Source organism: Pangasianodon hypophthalmus, chromosome 28, assembly GCF_027358585.1.
Source record: "Pangasianodon hypophthalmus isolate fPanHyp1 chromosome 28, fPanHyp1.pri, whole genome shotgun sequence".
Lineage (NCBI taxonomy): Eukaryota > Metazoa > Chordata > Actinopteri > Siluriformes > Pangasiidae > Pangasianodon > Pangasianodon hypophthalmus.
In genome coordinates this window covers 5,145,101-5,166,494 of record NC_069737.1, presented here as the reverse complement: position 1 = coordinate 5,166,494, position 21,394 = coordinate 5,145,101, and the positions used below count along the sequence as shown (strand labels likewise).

Here is a 21,394-nt window from a genome sequence, read left to right as displayed (position 1 = left end):
CCATCACTATGTCGGAGAGGTGCTTTCAGCTCTGAATAAATATAGCTGAGGGTATTAATGTAATGGGCTCAGTGGTATTCCGGGCACAGAGAGCAGCTGATATTTGGGAAATGAGTTTTGGTATTTTCCAGTCCGAGTGCGCTGGAGTGATATACAGCGAGGTGTTTATAGTGCAGAAATTTGCTGAGAAAATACTCTCTCTTTCTCTCTCTCTTCCTCTATCGTGATGGATTAATCACTGACAAACCTGAGAGCCGGAAGAGAAAAATGCATGGAAGAGAGAAAATTTGAGAGGGAGAGAGAGAAAGACAGATAATAACAGAGACAAAATAAGAAACACAGAGACAAAAAATGAGAGAAAGGAGAGTTATCTGCACAGAAAAGGCCAAACAGCTGTTCCTGTCGCTTCCTCATTGAAAGGTTCAGTAGCTGCACTGGCATGTACAAGTAAGGCCTTGGATTATTCATGAGATGATGATCCTTAGTTTGGGAAAGACACATTCATTCTAGTCATTCATTCAGTGTTAGGAATGGTTATGTGTAATGCATACTCTTATAGTACAAAAACAATAATGCTGCACAACAAAATTATGAATTCTGGACTGTGATTGGCTGCCTGACAATATTTACTTCTCATTTGTGTATTGTTATTCCCAGTATCATCACCAGTGGCTCGCCACTCTCGTTCCCACAATCCTCTGCGCAGATCTTCACAGAAATTGGATGGGAGGTGCAACAAAGAATGCTTGTGAAAGCATGGCTGAGCTGAAGATGCCCTACAGAATGCTATAAGGTTTATGGCAGAATTCTTGTTTAATCATGTGATCTGACCTACAGTATTATCTCAGAGTAATGCAATCTAAGCATTTGTCTTTAACAAAGCAAATGAAACAAATCACCTCAGATTCTTAATGCTAGCATTACATCCAAGTTTAGATCTCCTCCCATTTCTTGGCCAGGACACAAGGGTCACTCCAATCACACCAATCCGACAGGTCATCTCGAGTGTGTCCCTCAAGCCAAAGCATAGCTCATTTCTCTTCTTCCCAGCCTGCAATTCATCCCTCTCTTATCTCTTGCTCCAGGCCGGAGAGAGGAGGACTCGGGCCGCCCCAGTGTTGGAAAAAAAAAATGCCAGATAAACTTGACAGATCGACTCTCTCAATAGCTGCCGAATCTTAGAAACAAGCTGGGATTAATACGATAATCCTGAAATGAGAGCTTAGGTGAGCTGAGTGTTATGGGTATGTCAGCGTGGATTATTGGGTCAGCTCTGTCTGACAGCTTCCAAACCAGGGATCACAGCTCGAGACACACGTCAAGCCACTGCCTCTGGGGATGTAATGATCTGATATGAATCAGACATCAATAGAGTGCTGGATTTGATATTTCCTTCTTCATAGACTCAAACTTTCAAGCAAAGGATCAGTTGGACACAACCTATACAGCCACACAAATCAGGGTGAGGTAAATATGGCTCGCACATTTTTAACACACTTTTAACCTAAAAATTTAAGTGACCCTTGTCTCTAGATCTAATTAGTTAAAGCAGCCATATCTGCTAGTAGAACGTCTGTGTGCCATTAGCAGAAGAAGTGAGCTGCTGTAAGTGGCAGAGGCTTTGCGTGATGAAATCAGCGAGGCCGAGTGTGTGTGCCGCCCAGCTCTTTAGGAAAATAACTTCAAAAGTGCTGTTTATTTTGTCCGGGGGTTTAATTGCCCTCTATTAGAATGCAAATGATTTCAATTACGGGAGGATGTTAATCATGCAGAGTGTGCTGGGCAGAAGAGAGTGAGAAAGAGAGGGAACGGGAATGAGGAAAGACAGCCACAATACTGTAAAAATGTGGAAAAATGCGACAGATTTGTACTGAATGTATTTCAGTATTTTATCATTTGGTTTTGAAGAGGCTTTAAGCCCAAAATAGGACATCTACATAACTCCTGTTCATTATAATGACCAGCTAGCTGGGCATCACTGCATTGTCCCTTGAATAATACCAAATTTATGCTGTAGATGCATAGGCATCTTAGCTCCAAATGTAAACAGACCCTCCTTTACGCCAACTAATTTACAGCTATTGAAATTATTTTCAATTCTTTTTTTCATTTTCATCACAATCACTACACCCTTATTATGCACACCATGGACTGTCCATTGTCTTCCTGTCAGCTGTCTCTTTCACCCTGTCGTCTGTCTATCTCTCTTGCATATATGCATGCACACTCTGTCACCGTTCCCAATGACTGGCATGTTCTAAAAATTAGACAGACAACATGACCTTGAAATGCTTGCTGTCTCTGCAGTGTGTCCGTTAAAGATGTCACACACGACTAATGCCAACATCATGAGATAACGTTATCAGCACAGTGCACGTTGTACCGCAACTTTACCTTAAATCAAAGCCAAAATGGCTGACGACTGCTATATTAGCTCTGCAATATACTGTTTGTTCGTATAGTAAGCTGTGCTGAACGTAAATACACTGAGCTCAGAGTGATTACTGCGGCCATTTGGAAGTAAGAAAAACACACTCAGTTAATCGATACTGCCACCTCTTCTGTTTGGCAAGCGCTATCCAGTCAAGCATTGCAGTACACTGTGAGAGCGCGCACACACACACACACACACACACTGAGCCCTGTCTTTGTGTATCCCTGTGGGAGCTCAGTATTCAGGGCATCATTGATTACCCATTAAGGTGATCATTCCATTGGGAGGTTATTGATTTTGCAGCTCAAAGAAAAGACAAACATGAACATTATGCTCACGGGATGACCAAAAGCAACTGATCTTAATTTCACTCATCTGTACTTACATAAACATTTCTGGATTTGGTGTGATTCTGATTCTGAAATCATGTGACATATATGAAGCACTTGCCATCATGCTTCTGGAGATTTGAAAATCACTTTTCCAAGATAGACAAAATGGAGTCTGTCTGGTTTTACCTGTGGAATCAGAAGCAAGTGTGAGCAGGTTCCCTAAGATGCTAGAAAAACTCTCCAGCTGAGAACTGATACAGTTTCAGAGGCAAAACTTGGTCACACCAAATATCGATTTGATTGAGCTGAAGAAGAATCCAGGAAGTGGCTGCATTAATATATTAATACTAACAATACTGGATGTAGCAAAAAAACAAACAAACTGATGTTTCAAACACAGTTAATGCACAAGACTCATCCTTCCTTCAGTGGATAATCTTACCTGGATGCTTTAGATTTGTATGTAAGAAGTGCTGCTGTAATCATAAAGACTTTCCTATTTGACTGTTTGAATTTACTCTTGATTGAGCTGAATTGATTTCTTAAATATTAGAAGACTGGGAACATCCAACATCTCTGTGCATGTTTGCTATAAAATGTTTAAATGTTTAATGTTCACTCATATGCGAAGAATAAGTATGCATGAAAAACACATTGGAATTTGCACACATTAGGAATCCATTAGCATGATTAATAGGATATGCAACAATGTCACAAACAGGTACAGATACAAATTAGAGTCAGGTACAATAAGATAAGCGGTACACAGTATTCCGGTATTCTTTCCTCATCTAATTGCCTAAACACAAACCTGCTGAGGTGTATTAAATCGCTATAGACATGGAGTCTTGTTCTGCATAAAGCGCATGTCAGCACTGGCTGTAATTCATTTCAGTTTGAAGCAAAGAGAAGGACAGCAGACATATTGGTGCGTCTCTCTGCTGCTTAGACTCAATAAGTCTCCTCAAGGTTGAAGCCAGTGTTTACACACGGGTAATTTATTGCTGCTGAAACCGAAGCACTGACCTGTAAAATGGGCCGAGATAATACTGACCCTAACACGCGAGCCTGCGCATGCAAGTAATTACAGAGGGTTTACAGAGCGATCAATAGTGATGCCATTTTTCTTCTTTTACTTCAGCTAGAAAAAAAATGAACAACATAAGCCGTAGTGCTTTTTAACCTTCTCGTACCGAATGCACTGATCTGGGCAGCGCTTTGGTGTGGAACTTGATTGGAAGATGATTTAAGGTCACGTCTTCTTGTGCGTGTTCTTTTCAGGAGAAATGCAGACAGTAACCTATTTCCAGCGTGAATTCCCTCAGATCATTTGGATGTAATAATACGATTGTCACAAGATGATGAATAAGTACATGGCTCCACAAGTGACATCAATTAATCACGCAAATTCTGGCTAAAGCAGAGAAACTCTTTTTGTTTTTTTCTTTTATAAACAATCTCAAGTTGCTCCGAGGAGTGTTTTTCACACATTTTCAACCCAAGGCCAACGACTTCAATCGGCATTCATCGGTTTCAATCCACATGTGCTAAATCACACTAAATCTCTTCGGCTGGCCACACCAAAGCCATTTATTTTCTATCCCTCCCGGTGATATTTTCAGTTAATATTTCATCTTTTTCCTTTTTTTGCCATCAAGAAATGCCACAAGCTATTATAAGGATTCCTGCTCTTCTTTACCAAATACCCTTATTTCTCAGCCCACTCACCTAGGCAGAGAAAAAAAAAGCTATTATCTCCAGTCCAGGATTAATTACTTTCTAAGAATAATTAACTTTTTGTTGCTGAGAGTCTTTTGATAATCCATCATTCCGTTGCTCATGTTTACTTGCACTGCAAAGACGCTGATAGCGTACTGTAGATCTGTCTGACGCATTAGCGTGTTATAAAGAAATTTAATAATGCACTTGCTAAATGATAGCCTGCAATAATCCACCACTTGTGTTCGGATCTCAAAATGAAGTAAACATATCGCTGTATATACCACAGCGCTGTTGAATTCTTAAATCTGAATGGTCAGAAGATATTGATTTTATAATTTTCTATAAAAGCAGTTCTGACAGTAGTTCCAACTGCAAGGCAAATCACAGGTTTATAATAATTTATATTAATTGTGCTAATACTAATAAAACGTTTTTTTTTAAATAAATCTATTTAGTAAATGAATAATGTACTTATATATACGTATAAGTTCCATAACATCAAATGCGTCTATAAATGGATAAAAAATTATGACATTATGTTGTATTTAAATTTTCGGCTGTGGAATAATTTAAACAAAACATGCTCTTAGAGAAAAAAAATCAAGTCTGGGTCCACTTCTCATCTGTGCCGCATCAGACCACACTGTCTTTGAGTTATGTGTTGTTTTATGTAGCACCTTGGTCCTGGAGGAACGTTGTTTCGTTTCACTGTGTACTGTATTAGCTGTATATGGTTGAAATGACAATAAAGCCACTTGACTTGACTATATACGCACTTATGAAGGTGCAATGTCAGCTTATGCCTGTAGCTCCATGCGACATCTATGAAAGGTCATGAGAATTTCTCTTAAAAATCAATCATCTGTAATAAGATGGCAATAACACGCATGAGGGGCCTAATTACGCCCTCCTGTACTTTTTTCAGAAAAACAATAATCGATATACCGTTCATATATGTTCTTGATGAAGTATTGAATATGTTGCTTTTGAAGTCATGATGCACACTACAACGAGTTTCAAATAATTTCATTACTAACCTGAGGAAAATTTTCTTTCATTGATAACGCATACTGTGCGAAGATTCACATGATGCGAGAGAATGAGGAATTCGCACAGGAAGCTTTACTTTGAGGATGTGTTAATATCTAACATCAAAACCAGATCAGCCTCTTATTAGCCTGTAGTGTTAGCATGAAACAGGTATTATCACTCACTAGGAGACTAGGAGAAGAGATTAGAGGAGAGGACTGCTGCTGCTTTAGCTCATCATGTCCAGCTTAATAGGCAGGTCAATTTAATTTGACTTGTCTGATATTAAAGACCTGCTGTTGATAAAAAGGGGTATACTTCATTAGCTAGTGCTGTGGGCAGAAGAGCAGATGGGGCTGGAGGGGGAGCGGATGTGGGGCGATCAAACAATTCATCAACCACTGAGGACGGGGCGAGATGTTTAGCGCTGTAATGAGCTACAATTGCATTGCATATTTTCCAGTGTAAGTTTCCATAGTTATGCTAAAAATGCATTTCTCTCAACATACATGCCTGCTTTGCATTAACGATACCAGTACTGCAGATTTATTTACAAGCTTTGTAAATAGTTTACAAGACCAAAAGGCATCCGTCATTTCATAAATCAAAAAATAATTATTGTTTCCCCCCCTCACGATACGGCAATCAATCAATAGAATGGCTGTCTTTGCTCTAAACTCTTATTATCCTGTTCTATAATGTGCTTTCCAAGTGGAAAGACTTACAATGTCATTAAATCTCCAGATCACAATCGGTCACTAGAGCGAGATCTTCCATTGACCACTGAATAGACATTATTAGGATGGCTGTGTTGAACTGGCCTCCACTTGATCTGTGGAAGAGGGTCAAGAGCAGTTAAAGACATTAGAAGATAATAAATCTGTGTAATTTGCTGCAGTGCTCAGAGACAACAGCAGCAGCAGATAGTTAGGAGAGTGCAGTCTTTTTATTAAGTACAGGGAAATTGAGATTTAGTTCAAGTAATTGATGGAATAAAATAAGTTATTGTTAAATGAATTGCAGGATTGCTGTTTGAATGTGCTTTTTTATTGGATTTTATTTTGATGGGTGGAGTTTCTGGTCATCCAGCTCTGGAAATAGGCAGAATTTCTTCTCAGGCTGTTGGAGATGTCATTAAAGTCACATGACTGCCATTCGAGTCTTATAGGTCAAAATGCCAGAACATTACAGGCACGTTTTCACTGCAGGAAAATTTCCAGAATGTTGAGTTGTAGCTCTAGGAAGCATTTTACTTTCCTGGTCCAGAGTACTTTTTTTTTGTATATGGCTCCAGTGACAAAAATAGATATGATGTGTGAAAAGTGAGAAACAAAACAATATGAAAAACAAGAGCATGTTCAGAAGCATCTGTGGAAATTAATCAAGCAGATGACATGTGGTGCAAAATGGGTTTAACTACTAGATCCTCTTATAACAAAAAAATGGGGAATATGCTGTAATCAGATTCTGTGATGAACTAAACCATGTGCGTATGGATGTCATAATATAAATTATCATACTGTTCTACTCTTAGCTGCTCCAGCGATCAATAGTGGAGCACTTCCTCCATGTTGGAAGTCCAGCAATCAATATCACAGAAACTGGAGTATGTGGTGGATTGCTGTTGAGCTATCGACACAAACATCTCATCAATACACACAAACACACACACACACACACACACACACACGCACGCACACAAACACACACACACAGGCAGGAGGGCAATCAGGGCTACACCGACCGCATGGGTCATCGATCGGCCTTGCCGCTTGGACAGACTCTGCAGGATTTAGATGTTTAATACTGACCTATTCACTATTACACATGCAAACGCTTAATTAAGTGGTCAGGGAGTAAAGATCGTAGCTTTGACATTATGCCAAGACACACACACACACACACACATTCTCCACCCTACCATGAGATTTATTTCAGCATTTTATAACTACATGGCCTGGGAGTGTCCTGTGTGTCCTACTACATATAGGTCAGTAAATTCTTCTCAAATCAGATGACTGCACTTCCCAGTTTTTTGAGAACTTGCACTAATGAGGTAACCAATGTTTACAGCTGTTATAATGCAAGTGATAACACAAACTAACTCACTAGAGTTTATGAGCTGTGACTGCAAAGAGGGAATATCAAAGACACTAGTACAAACAGTGAGCCACCGGGATATTTGTTTACACGCTGATGCGTAATTTCTTCATTTTTCCCTCCATGCACTGTTAGAGATTAGAGATATTTCATGAGCTGCCTTTAGATGAAGCAATCATACTCACAGCTGACCTGTTTTCATCCCAAGTACATCAGGAGAGAACTTTCAGGGTGAGCACACAGATGTGTGTATGTGTGTGTGTGTGTGTGTGTGTGTGTGTGTGTGTGGGTGTGTGTGTTATTATGTGCATGAGTGACAGCCATCCATTTGCCTATCTTGAACAAACCATATTTCTGGCACCACATTAGCAACACTGTGCAAAAATAACTGTTCACCTACTTTAAAATGTTCCTCTTCTGTGCTGCATCGAATTCAACATCGAAAACACCTACGTCACAATAGTGTGCAGGTGCAGCACACAGGCTGAGTGGGTAGTATTTATTTATTTATTTATTATAATTATATATAATTTTTAAATTCCCTGTGTTTGGCAATTAACTAGCTTGCTAACTAGTTGGTTCCCATGTGTTTATGTTTTGGTTCTTATCGCCCCATCCTGTCACTGGTTTGTTCTCTAAGTGTGTGCACCTGTTCTGTGTTTGCTCCCTGATTAGTTTGACTATGTACACCCTGCTGTTTCTTATTTCAGCTTTTTAGCCTTGCTTTCCGAGTCTTATTTACATGTGCTTCCTAGTTTTGACTTTTGCCTGTGTTATGATACTGATTATCGATTACCTGAGTTTACACACAGGGGTCTTGCCTCTTAACGCTCGTTACACTAGCCAGACTTGAAGTTACGTCAGGTCTAATGTTCTAATGCAATAGCTATTTCTGTACTATTTATTACGCAGTTCTGAGTAGGAAATTGCATCATATCGCAATGCCCTCTGCTTCTGAAATGTACACTGATTGTGGTGGTTAAACAGCATTTTCACTTGTGTTTATTTACAAGGTTAAGCACTCTTGGATTCATCCTGACAAATCGATTTCAAGCTAAGCAAAACTGCTACGCAGTGTGGAAGTAGTGTGCATCACAGTTGCATACAGTGTTCACTCTGCTCCAGAAATCTAGCCCAAACACTCAAAATTCTCCCTCTTTTGCAACCTTAATCAGTCTCCCTATCATGTTCAGTTCAAAGTGCGGTATGCATTTGCTAATAATAATAATAGCTAAAGTCTGATAATGAACTAAAGAGCAATGCGTTGGGACGGCATGTCCAAACCCGTTTGTGTCAGAGGACTGCTGAGGGAGGGATGAGAGGAAATCCTATTAGAGGAGTTGCTGCGCAGAAATAATTATCACTGATGATTCCACTCTCATAGTAATTATGGCTGTGGGATAAATGAGAACGTGGGCGCCACTGACCTAAAAAGATCCTTCATCAGCGGAGGCCTCATGAGAGACTGAGGGTTTTGGGTTAGTGTAAAGAGTGAAATATGCTCTAAAGTAAGAAAGCATTTGTGATGCAGTAACACGCTTGTGACTGACTACAAATATACTTAGATAATGTGTACGGTAAAATAATAAGGTTGTGTTTAGTTCTGCTTGGAGGCTGCGAGTCTCATTAGCATATTCATTTGAATATTAGGCCACACCCAGACAACTCTAAACATTTCCATCATGCATGAGTTTCAGTGATGAACAATTAATGTGTATTGTTTTAATCTTGGCCTCTCTCTCTCCCTCTCCTGCTTATGAAGGAACACTGATTGCACTAAATGGCCCTGATTACATTTTAAATGTAAAACTAATTGCTGATTTCTTTTTTTTCCTCATAAGCCTGACAACTTTTACAACTTAAACATCTTCCTGTACACAGAAGGAAGAGGAAGAATAATGAAAGTAGTCCTAGGAAGTGTGACAGGAATTAGTAATGTATCTTATGAGAATGTATATGAGTTGATAGTTTATATATAGCATATACACTATGGAATTCACACATACACACACCTCTTCCAAACTCAAACCGATGGACAGTTTATGAATGTGTGATGGGGGGAAAAAAAAAAACCTTGTGCAACAGCGGCTGAATGATCACCAAAGTTAGTGCGAAGATAAAAGATGCTAAAGGACTTTGTGAGATGTTGCATCGGGGTGCCTTCTCCATGTCAAATGATGGATCATCCAGCAAGAGTCATTTTACAGAGTGACAGAAGAGCAGAGAGAGGGGGAAATGGTGAAGACTCAGAGAGATGGATTCAGGAGGGCGAGGAGGCAGCTGTGGCGGAAAGCGTCTCCGCTGAGCTTACTGACAATGAAATCAATTAGAAAAAAAAGCATTTAATCTAGCATCCTAAGTGCGTGTATACAAGAGTGAGAGAGAAAGAGAGAGAGGGAAGAGAAAAGTCAAAGCGATAGACAGAAAGAGAGAGCAGGAGACAGAGAGAGAGAGAGAGAGAGAGAGAGAGAGAGAGTATTTCAGCCAGCCATAGCTCTCGGCTGTTGGATGCCAGGGTAAATTGAAGTGTGTAAATTGTGGCATTACAGAGCCTTGGTGTGTTAAACTGGCAGTAGCTGGGGGTGGATTAGCAAGGCCAGCTCTAACATCTTTCTGCCGAGAGAGGCTCTTTCTGACACTAATGGCTGCCGGTCTCATCTTAAGCTCGTGTCAAACGCTCAAACTCTGCCAGACTGCCTTCCTTCACTCAGCGGCGCCTCCGCAAAAATCCAAAGAGCGGAGCAAAGAATTCGGAGAGAACGCCTGCGCACACTTCTACAGGAGGTCACAAATATAAACTACTCGTTTGAAAAAAGTTCTGCGAGGACAATTTTACAATTTGACAAAAATATCTCCATGAATATCTAGAGAAGTGTTGTGTGAACTCAGTGGAAGGTTCTAGATTTTAGAAATCGTTATAAAGAATAAAACAATAGTAGGTGTATATCAATACAAACATTTCATATATTGGAAATTTCTTAATATTTTTTCTTGTATGTTTTTTGTGCAACCTCAATATTATGTTCAGAACATTAGCTGGTGATGATATTTTACTTGCAAATGAACTTCAGAATCATCTCACTGGGCTGTGAAGGACAAGCAGCGATGTCAGATTTGTCTGAAGTAAGGAGCCTTGTATGACAGCTGCCAACTAAACATACTACGCATGGTAAAATGCCTCTTTTCAATCCATTTCACTGGACAGCTGTATATATAGTTTACCAGTTTGTAATACAGAATAGTTTACCCAAAAATAAAATTTGCTCTGATTGTTTACTTCCTGGTTAAGGAAACAAAATGGCAGACGCATTAGTACTCACCGTTATTCACGTCCAAATGAACAGCGCAGTGAGATGAGCATCCAATCCACATTCTAATCTACATCAAATCTCCCAAAGTCATACAATCAAGAGTGGATTTGTCTTTGTGCTCTGAGTTGAGACGTGTCTTCTCTACAACAGGGTGGAATTTTGCAGAATGAATCTGTAGAGCTGTACAGACTAGAGGTTTGGACAGGAGGTTTGGACACACTTTGGAGGTTTCAGTGAACAGATAAATGTCAGTTATGTGTTCATAAAAGTATGCTGTGTGGAGAAGAGTGATGCCTGCACTATTGCTTTGACAATCATAGTAGTGTCTCAAATCAACAACACACTACGCCCTATCTGTCTCGCTGCTTCTCTGTCTGCCGCTCTTTCATTTATCTTTCATTAATTACTCCTACTAACAGTAGATCTTGCTTCATAAGACCATAAGTTCAATACCCCAGAAAATAAAAACAATTACAGTGCTCTTCTTTGGTATTATTTCCAAATAACTGATGATAAAAGAGTGTGAGAACAGAAAGAGAAAGAAAAGAAAACGGGCCAGGGATCATACTGAAAAGGAGCCTTATTTATATGTCCACAGGGTCTCTCTCTCTCTCTCTTTCACTCTAAAAGCACATTAACTAATCCATATAAATGACCCCTTTCACTGTGAGCCCTGTGCATCAGAGGCTGACAGTATTCAGCACACTGTAGGCCAATTTCACATTGAATTTGCAGCGTGATTTGGAGCGTGCATGAGGAATCGTAATCCCGAAAAGCGCCTTTTCCATCCGCCCAAACGACCTCGCTAAAAAGGAGACACGTAAATAGCCATCTTTCATAATAATGTAGCTCTGATGTAAACTCCAAATATGCCTGCTTGTGCCATTGTGTCAAAGTATGTGCGTGTGTGTGAAATGGATTGGATAAAGAAGGGTCATCTGTCAATAGAGTGTCGTGGAATAAATGTGGGTGGATAACATTTAGATTGATCAGAAAGAGAGAGAGAGAGAGAGAGAGAGAGACAGAAAAAGGTGGCGGGACAGGGTGTGTGTGTGTGTGTGTGTCAGAGGGAACCTTATGAAATACGAATTCATGCTTTTATTGACGTTCGCCTATTATCCTGGCCCCATTTCACAAAGCCAAGTGAGTGTGTGTCATTCGTATGATGTTCCGAAAATGAAGAGGGATTTCATCGTATAAAAGAAAGCGTGCCGGGTCAGGAAATCCTCAGCGTCTCAGTGTTTCAGGATATTTGAACAAAAGCTGCACTCTTTCCCTGCCCTTGTGCTTTCATATATATATATATATATATATATATATGTGTGTGTGTATATGTGTGTGTGTATATATATATATATATATATATATATATATATATATATATATATATATATATACACGAAAGCATGAGTCACCCACACTTTTGTACTGATCCTTATCCTTAACAAAGCTCTTCGGCTTTACCTAGGCAACCAGAGGTCATTATGAAACCCACAGTTTTATTAAAACTGTATATATGTATAGTATATATAACTGTATATATTATAACTGTATGCTATATACCATTGGGTAAATATGATCTGTAAAATAGAGGATGTTGCAGGATTGTGTTTAAAATGCAAAAACAGTCAATCAAATCCAATAATAACATTTCCCCTTGCTAGGTTTATTTAAGTAAGAAGAAAATTAATATGCATTTACCGTACCTGTGGAAAATGTTTAATGCGTCTGTGCAGTGTGTAATAGTGTCAAAAATGATTTATGGACCTAATAAGCATTTGTACTGACTAATTAAAGGCATCCTTATTAAAGACACTTCAAATTCAAACCTGAAGAGAGACACAGCGCCTCCCATCTGTGCCATTAACTGTTCACAATGTGTATCCTTAAGTAACATGCTCACCGAGTTATCTAAGGGCTTAGTACTGTGTAATTCTTTTGTATGTACAACTTATTACAAGTCGACGACCTGCAGTTACCTCGGTTAATCTCACTCAGTACACCTTACACTGTTGACCAGAGGAGGATGAGATCCTCTTGATGATTCATGCTTCATCATGTTTTTTTCCTCATCATAATCATCTTCAACTTGATCATAATGCTGAAAAGATCCATAACCCCTAACCTTTATATAGTTCCCAAGAAATAAGACTTCCTAATTGTGTATGTGTAGCATATATTTTTCCACCCAGGAAGGTATTACTCATGGTGTAGGAACATCTCTACCCTCACCTCTTCCCTAATAAAAATGCAACGATATATGAATATGCATGAATATTCAAATTGAAAACATTTCCATGTCAACCTGCCATCCCTCCTGCACTCCTTTCTGTCAATACACGATACTCTATTATAGATAAGGACACACGGTATATAGACAGCTAGCTTCTAGTAAACTAGCTTTCACTTTTTTTTTTTTTTTCCCCTTAACAGCTTTTATAGATAGTTAGAGATTTGCTTTATTGTATTTACTGCAATTTATTTTACAGTATAAAAAGTGACTCGGGAGGCACATAAACAAGATTTTATCCATCACTAACATTAGCTAAGCTAGTGAGGGAACTGTGAACTGAATAGGATCTGTAATTAAAAGTAGTTATACTTAATATACTTTATATATAGTTATATACAGTAATTACTGTATCATCCTCTAATCATTAACATTTCACACCATGATGGGTTTCAAGTACTCTTTCCAGATGTCTCTGGTTTAAATGTATAAATGTGGCTTTAGTGATAGCGTACTAGTGATAGCACATAGCATTTAGTGATACAAATCCCAAGCTAATCATCATATAAAAGCCACCCACGAGCACTGAGGAAGTTTTTCAAGTTTTTGAAGTACCAGCACTCTTTAAGGTCAGGATGAGGGGCGGGTTTTAGCGCATGAAGCTTTAAAATGCAAATTCATATTTAGGTGCAGAGCATGATAACGTCTATCAGTAACACCCACATTACTCTTAAACATACACAGCACACACAACGGATACAAATAATGGTAGGTCTATAAAAGCCCTGACATATCAACCAGGACAAAACCACAAATAATCCACACCAACACCACATGTTTGAGCCAATACTACCTACGAGCAGGAAAAAGAAGTAAAGTGAAGATAAAGATTTAGATTTTTACCTTGAGGTTGCAGTTGTGAAGGTCAATGGAACATTTTCTCCCCTGAGACCTGAAACAGATTAAGGATTAGGGAAACAAATTGTTAGTTAGGAAATTCTGTGTGAACTACTAGACGAATAGAAATGTAGATTCCGAAAGAAAGCCCAAAGGCTAGTTTTAGGGTAAAGGCACTCTATGCTCTGTATTCCTAGACTATTCAGTGTGCACATGACTGGATTGTTGTAGGACAGTAATGTTGAACACTGCACGCTTTGAGCAGTAGTTTCTTTGGGTGGTTAATGGGCCTAGCTTTCAAAATCGAGTTCAAGTTGGAAAGCGAAAACTCTATGCTGTAGGGTTAAAGCTAAAACAATCTTAAGATCCATTTACAATGCCCACCTGTTTTTCTAAGAGTGGATTCATTCTACATTAATCTGAAATGCCAAATCACCGCCTGGTATCTCACATCAATTTAATGAGCCATAACAGCCTCCATATGAACAGCTGCCCATTTTAAAACCAAAAACTAATTTGCTCCCAACTTGTTTCTACAATGGAGTGGCCATTTAAACATTTTTAAACCATAGTGCTGTCTCAGATTAGGCTGAGTGGAAAAAGTGGCTACATCATCTGGGCTTTAATATTACTCTACACGATACTCAGTGTGAACACACAACTTGCACTAAAAGTACATAAAGGACACCGTTTGAGACTTAAGCTCCATGCCAACCTCAGGCTAAAACACATCAGCATATCGGGGTTCTTTTTTTTCCCCTCCAAAGTGCTCATTAGGCTTGCAGCCCTAAAGCGTTATTTTGACCCAGGAGAAGAAAAGAAAGCGGTGGGAAGTGTCTCATTCACTCAACCCAAATGCAGCCCTGAAGCAAAAGAAGGCATAGCAGGATATCCGCCAGATGTGTGGTCATATCCGTATCTGCCTCTGCAGGTGAGATGGTCAGCATTCAGATTGCTGACAACACTGACAGCTACAAAGCAGTGAACTCTGAGCTGAAAAATGTGAAAAATGCATGCATGTGTGTGTCTATGAGAGAGAGAGAGAGAGAGAGAGGGAGGGAGAGAGAGAGAGCAAATCATTTGTTTTCTGTCAGCATGTGTCAGACAGCAAAAAGGGAAATGAGGAAGGGCAGGGGGCAAACAGAGGAAAAGAACTCTGAAAAGAAGAGTAGGGATCATCTGTGCACTCAAAATCCTGAAACTCTTTTTTTGGGGAAAAAAAGAAACCAACCATCAGCGAAGAGCAAAAACGCTACCGTACATGTTTTAGATTCATCTAACATCTGGCCTTTGATTTTGCACCAGTAGATACTTGCACAGCGAACACATAAACAGTATAAAGGTTCAATTCGATCCAGAGTTTAAGATTAGTCCTGGTCCGATCCAATATTCATTAGCCTTCACTGCCAATAATAACAATAGCATCAAATACATACTGCATCTGACCTTTTTCTAGAGAATTTCAGCACAGCCATCATTGCCTATAATGCGTGCAGCAGATTACACAGTCGGCTGGGCTGTAACATTGTAATCATCAAACCACAAAAATGTGCAAATTTAGAATTAATGATAACATCTCTCTCTCTCTCTCTCCCTCTCTCTCTCTCTCTCAGCTGGAAATTACATCGTCAAACCCCCCAAAGCGCAAAGGCTCTGCTGCTAAAAGTGTAAAGACTGCATGTCATCCTTTTGCCCTCCAATAAGATCTACGTCTGAATACTCAGAACATCAAGATTAAGAAGCTTAAGGTAATAGAGTTTTGGGAGCGACAGTGTGTGTCAGCTACACAAGCAGATTGGGATTTTGGCATGTGAAAGTTTGTTCTTTGAAAAGTTCCTTATTTTTTGTAGTAGCTTCTCAGTTTTAAGCTCTTCATAGATCTATTGTTTTTTTTTTTTCCCTTTAAAACTTTCTGATTGCTGCCAAAAATAACTTGGACTCCGCCCACCATGACGTACACCACTCTTCACCTCTTTCAGATTACAGCCTGTCCTAATCTCAGTGCTCATTTTCAAGCTACACCCCTAAGATAACCCCTCCCCTCGCTGTGACACTTCCGAAAGCCGGTCTCCATGGGAACGGTTACCGAGTGCCCGGAGGAGGTGGCAGGCGTAGGGCCCTCCTCTTCTGAGTGTTCTTGTTAGGGCTCTCGTTCTGCTCCGTTAGCGAAACGGCTCCAGCCATGCTGAATTAGCGCTAATTAGGATAATTGCGTTGACACTGGTGGCTCGGGGAAAATGGCTACCGTGAAAAAGTTGAGGGAATAAATCAGAAAAGAAGCTAAAAGCAGAGAGGGAGGGGAGCGCACTTGCGCCGTGCACATGGTTTAACAATATGACTGCAGAGATGATGATAGAAGTTATACAGAAGACAGTATCTTTAATAGAGAGTGAAGACTAAAGACTGGAATGTGGTGGTCTTTAAAATATCAAAAGATACTGAACACTGAACACTTAATTAGGTCTCTGCTGGTAACATAAATGTCATGGTGAAATACTTAATGTGTACGGTATATAAGCTCTAGTAGCCTTGGTCTGATATCATGCTCATTTATTCATACTTGTACTAAAAAAAAATGCTTCCATATCAACATCTGATACCCCCTGATACTATGTGACATAATTCATTCTCACGGTAACGAACAGATCTGGAAGTAGCTCGCAATTAATGATCAAAGCAAAGCAGACTGCAAACTGTGCTCTGTAAAAATATCAAGAGAAAGTCTTCCAGCAATTTCCTGTAACACAAATAACCTGATAAAATGATAAATAGTATTCTTAGTAGACAGCAATCTGACATTCACCTGACAGGAGTATCAGTGAGTGTGGTCATTATAAATGAATGCAAAGTGCCGTGAATTTCTAAAAAGTCTCGAAAGTAGTTCCCTACTGCGAGCACTGAGCCACGCACACTTCCTTTCTTCTCGCTCTTCACTCTGCTTTCGTGCTAACGACGACTGAACGCTCACTGATACAGCTTTGCTTGCTCAGCTCAGCCGCCCTCACACTCTATTAAAGATACTGTTTAAACGTCATACCGTCTTAAACATAAGACTCAGCACACATCAGTGACAAACATAAACAGAGCTAAATAAAAGGTTTCTTGATGCCCCTGTCTGATTAATAATAAGGAAGATTAAGGATACTTACTTAGTACCAGTACTGGCAAGTACCAAAAAAATGTGTGTTCATACTTGATTTGAAAAAAAGGCTGAATTGTGTGTTACTTGTGAGAAGGAGAGAGGCTTGATTTGAATCATTTAACTGAGAGAAAGTGTGAAAGAGTTAGCATAGCCACTGCTCTCAAATATAAGTGTGTAAATAGAAGTCTTCGTGTGTGTGTGCCTGTGAGTGTCTATGTCCTTATGTAATGCAATCAGAAGCAAAGATATTGGAAGGTCATCCTACTGAGTGCATTAAGCTCCAGGTTCTGTATTTGCAGCTCTGTGTTTCCCAATGCCATGTCTATCAGAGGCTTTCCCTGCAATCATACAGAGATACTGTATAGTTTCATTTAATTATTTTTATTTTCCTGTCTTGAATTCAGAGCACTGATTTTTATTTTTTTATAGTGTTCAAACCCCATAATTCAATTGCTCTGGAAGTATGTTTGGCTCATCATCTTGTCTATAGGCAAGTCTGAACCTCCTGGCAGAGGCAACCAGGAGTTGGGTTGAAATGTCCTGGTCTAATCTTCACCAAAGCCCCTGAACCACCAGCCACAAAACAGCCCCAAAGCATCAATGATCAACGCATCTTCATATTTTACAGTTGCTATTGGGTGCTTTGCATTTTCTGTCGCCAATTTTGTTCCAAATTTGGTCTCATCTGACTGCAACACATGCTGCCAAGTGTGGTTCTAATGACACTGGATGATGTTCAGGTGATGCATTTAGTATGACATGAGCTTCCTTCTTGCAACACTTTCAAACAGATTATTGCTGATTTTGAATTACTAAATTCTAAAGCTGTGATGTATATTTAAACATATTTATATATACAATATATATAAAGTGTGTGTATTGAGAGATACATAGATAATTCTTTTGATCGGATTGGCCCAAACACACGACCACCAAATGTCAACACACTCACACACACACACACACACACACTAACCACTAATCCATGATACACTGGTTTATTACACTAAAAGGAACTTTGATGTGTAATTAAAAGTGTTGCTTCAGGCTGTGTGGTGGAAATTAATTCACCTTAATTTACTGTGAATGAATTATTTTGTCTTCATACTAAAGTAATTCTCACTCTCTTACATGCATTAAAAGGATAGTTAATATTTTTGGACTGTTATGGATAGCTATTCACTATAAATATCAAAATTCATTAACTACAATGAATCTTATATTTTCATTTTGTGAGTGCAATTCATTTAATGTCTCTGCTGGCTAAGGCAATAACGCTATGCTATCTAACCATATGTTGAAATGCTATATAAAGTGCTGCACATGCTGGATTAGTTTAACCAGAGGTGATTCAGTAAAGCATTTGAGTTATGCATCATAGCCTGGATTTACCTGAAACTCAATAACAACATGGCTGTTTCTATTACCAGTTTTAGTAATTACATGACAGCGAGGTCTGTTTGAACAGGACGACCGTTATTGACTGCTCTGTGAAATACAGAAAGTAATTTTCACCAGAATAATTACTTTTTACACTTGTAATAACTACCAATGGCTTAAAATGACTGCATATTTATATGCATTTATTATATTATACATTTATATTTATATTATATATTGCATGTTATGCAATTTATATTACCTCTTGTGGACATTTTCTATCCTTTACAGAAGCATCCTACGACTCTGACAGAAAACAGACTGCTGGTTTTTTGAGAGCTGAAATTACCTAAGACACATCTGTTTATAATTGTCCAGTGTACTTTTTTTAACCATGATTTCATAGCCTTTGAATATCAAAAGATTTGAGTATAGCCATTTGCTGATTGCACAGTGAAAATGGGTTTGTGTTTTATTTCCCCAATAAATATGCCATTTTGCGCATATGCACATACCGTAAATTGTACTCATGGTGCAATATCAACGGAAACAGTGGAGGCAGTATAGCATCACGTGACACTGCGTCCACAACTGAATAAACAAACCAGCATGTCTCAGATCGCATAACTTGTACTGTTCTAAACCGTTACTGAGTACTTTCACTAATGCTTTTATATATTTTTGTATTATTTTAGAATTGTGTTTGAATTCTAAAAACCTCTTAAACGTAATGAAAGGTCTGTTTTCTGTACCAGTCTTCTGGATTTTCTAGAGGAATACATTTTCTTAAATGTAAGGTCAGAGTTTTCGATTTGAGATGCAGCCCAATGGCAACAATCACGCCGACGGCAGACAGTTTTAAAGAGAAGCAGAGCTCGTCAGTGTGTTTAACATCACTGTGAATGAAATAGCTAAAATTACAGTTCAGCTTGGAAACCAGATAGACAGAGATGTTTTGGCTCTGATATGCCATCTAGTGGATGCCACATTTAATTCTCCAGATGTACATAAAATACCCAAGCGAGTATGTGAACCATGCCACTCATGTAGCAGCTGTGAAAGTGAAGTATATTTGCACCTTTACAGGAGCCGTTGGATCAGGACCAGCTCCACCTCCTGGACTTTTGGTTCTCTAAAATGCATGCACATAAGAATGTTTTTTTTTCCAGCAATATAGAGAAAAGAGCCAAAGCTAGTGTCAAATTAACATCGTCAGCCTGATTTACAGTAGCGTTCCAAAGAGGTGTGTGAAAACACAATCAGCTACGCTGATCAATAATGGGAGCTCCCTTCTAATATAACAGAGTGCTTTTTGACTTTACAGTGTGTAAAAAATACAGATGCTGGCACATGACCTGGAATCCACACAGCTCGTTTTATCATACAGTGCAGTTTTACCCAAAGCTCTGATGCTGACAGTGATGTATGGGCTGAATCACCCCTATTGACCAAGCCATTATAAACCATAATTCCATTTAATAAGCACTACACATAACTGGTGAGATGAATATGAGGCCTGAGAATGCTGTCACTTTGGAAGATAATTATAGAGTCCTGAATAATAATGTGAAGCTATTTAGTTGATCACAAATGCTCGCTCTTTGTCCCCTGGGGAGAAACGGCTAGCACACTGAGTGCTAGCATCTGTGCTAGGTTTAATAACTTGAGTCAAAGGCTTCTGTGTGTGTGTGTGTGTGTCTGTGTCTGTGTGTGTGTGTGCGTTAAGTTTGAGAGAGAGAGTGCTAGCCCTGGCAGCTATACTTGCTTGCCTCAGCTCTTTCAGGCGTTAGTGCTTTTAGCGTTAGCTCACAGTCAAAAGAGCACAGCTCAGAAAGCTGCGGGACACTGACACCACAAAAAAAAAGTGGGAAGAGGTACAAACCATTTCTCACTTTAATGAGACATGTCACTTATTTACCGAAAGAAAGCAGGGCTAGCTGAGCATCGGGAGAACTTTTTCCTAGCCTTTTCTTTAGATCAGACTGCATATTAGAGCTGTAATGGAGTTTATGCTAATCGTTAATAATATTCACTTAGGCGGGCGTGTATGAGAACAGCGACACAGCCAGATAATGGAGTTTAGCAGCAAAAAAATCTACACTTTCAAGCTATTTTTCAAAAGTCTGTGTAATCCTGAGTGAGGACATTCAAGGACAGGAGACGAGAATGAAGGGACGGAGGGATGGACCAGATGGACCAAGGAGAAGATTGAGCGATTGCAGAGAGGAGAGAAACAGATGGAGTGGAAGACAGGATGGATTGAGAGGAATAGAGGGGAAGATTGAAAGGAAGACAGGACAGATTAATGCTTGAGTGCGAGATGGAGGTGTCCCTGAGCATTCAAAGAGCTGCTAATTGAATCCGTCTCTCACGATAATTTAAATCTGAACTCGTCACTGTCTTTAGCCAGACAGTCCTAAGATTCCTGAAATTAATTCTATAGCATACAGCAAGCCACACTCTTAAACTTCATCACTGGTCATTATGTAGTACTTTAGGCAGAAAACAGTGCCCGCTAGTGTACAGATATCCGCTGTACACATGTTCCAAGTCCCAACACATGTTAAAGGATAAAAAAGTGTTCTTTGTAGTCTGGAGCACATACAATTACATAAACGGCAGTGTAAGTAAAGTTGTTTGGTACAGAGTATACTGTATACTGTAGTTAAGTGCAGTGGAAGCCATTGTGGAACACTGTGTGACATCACGCTAACAGCTCACTAGTTCTGCTTTGTGATGTCAAAGAGCCGCGTGATTTGGAACACCGGTGTCACAGTCCAGTGTTTTACCGCACAGCGTACACAGAGATTAGCGCTC

At 39.4% G+C, this 21,394-nt stretch overlaps 1 protein-coding gene across 1 annotated transcript in view; it reads right to left on the bottom strand.

Moving 5' to 3' along the window:
• The window catches only part of LOC113545745 (receptor-type tyrosine-protein phosphatase delta), a 370,010-nt gene that overhangs the window by 199,487 nt on the left and 149,129 nt on the right, over positions 1–21,394 (bottom strand). Inside the window, exon 8 of the mRNA XM_026945226.3 lies at positions 14,062–14,110. The gene's annotated coding sequence lies outside the window, so the exon portion shown is untranslated. The remainder of the gene's footprint in view (positions 1–14,061; positions 14,111–21,394) is intronic.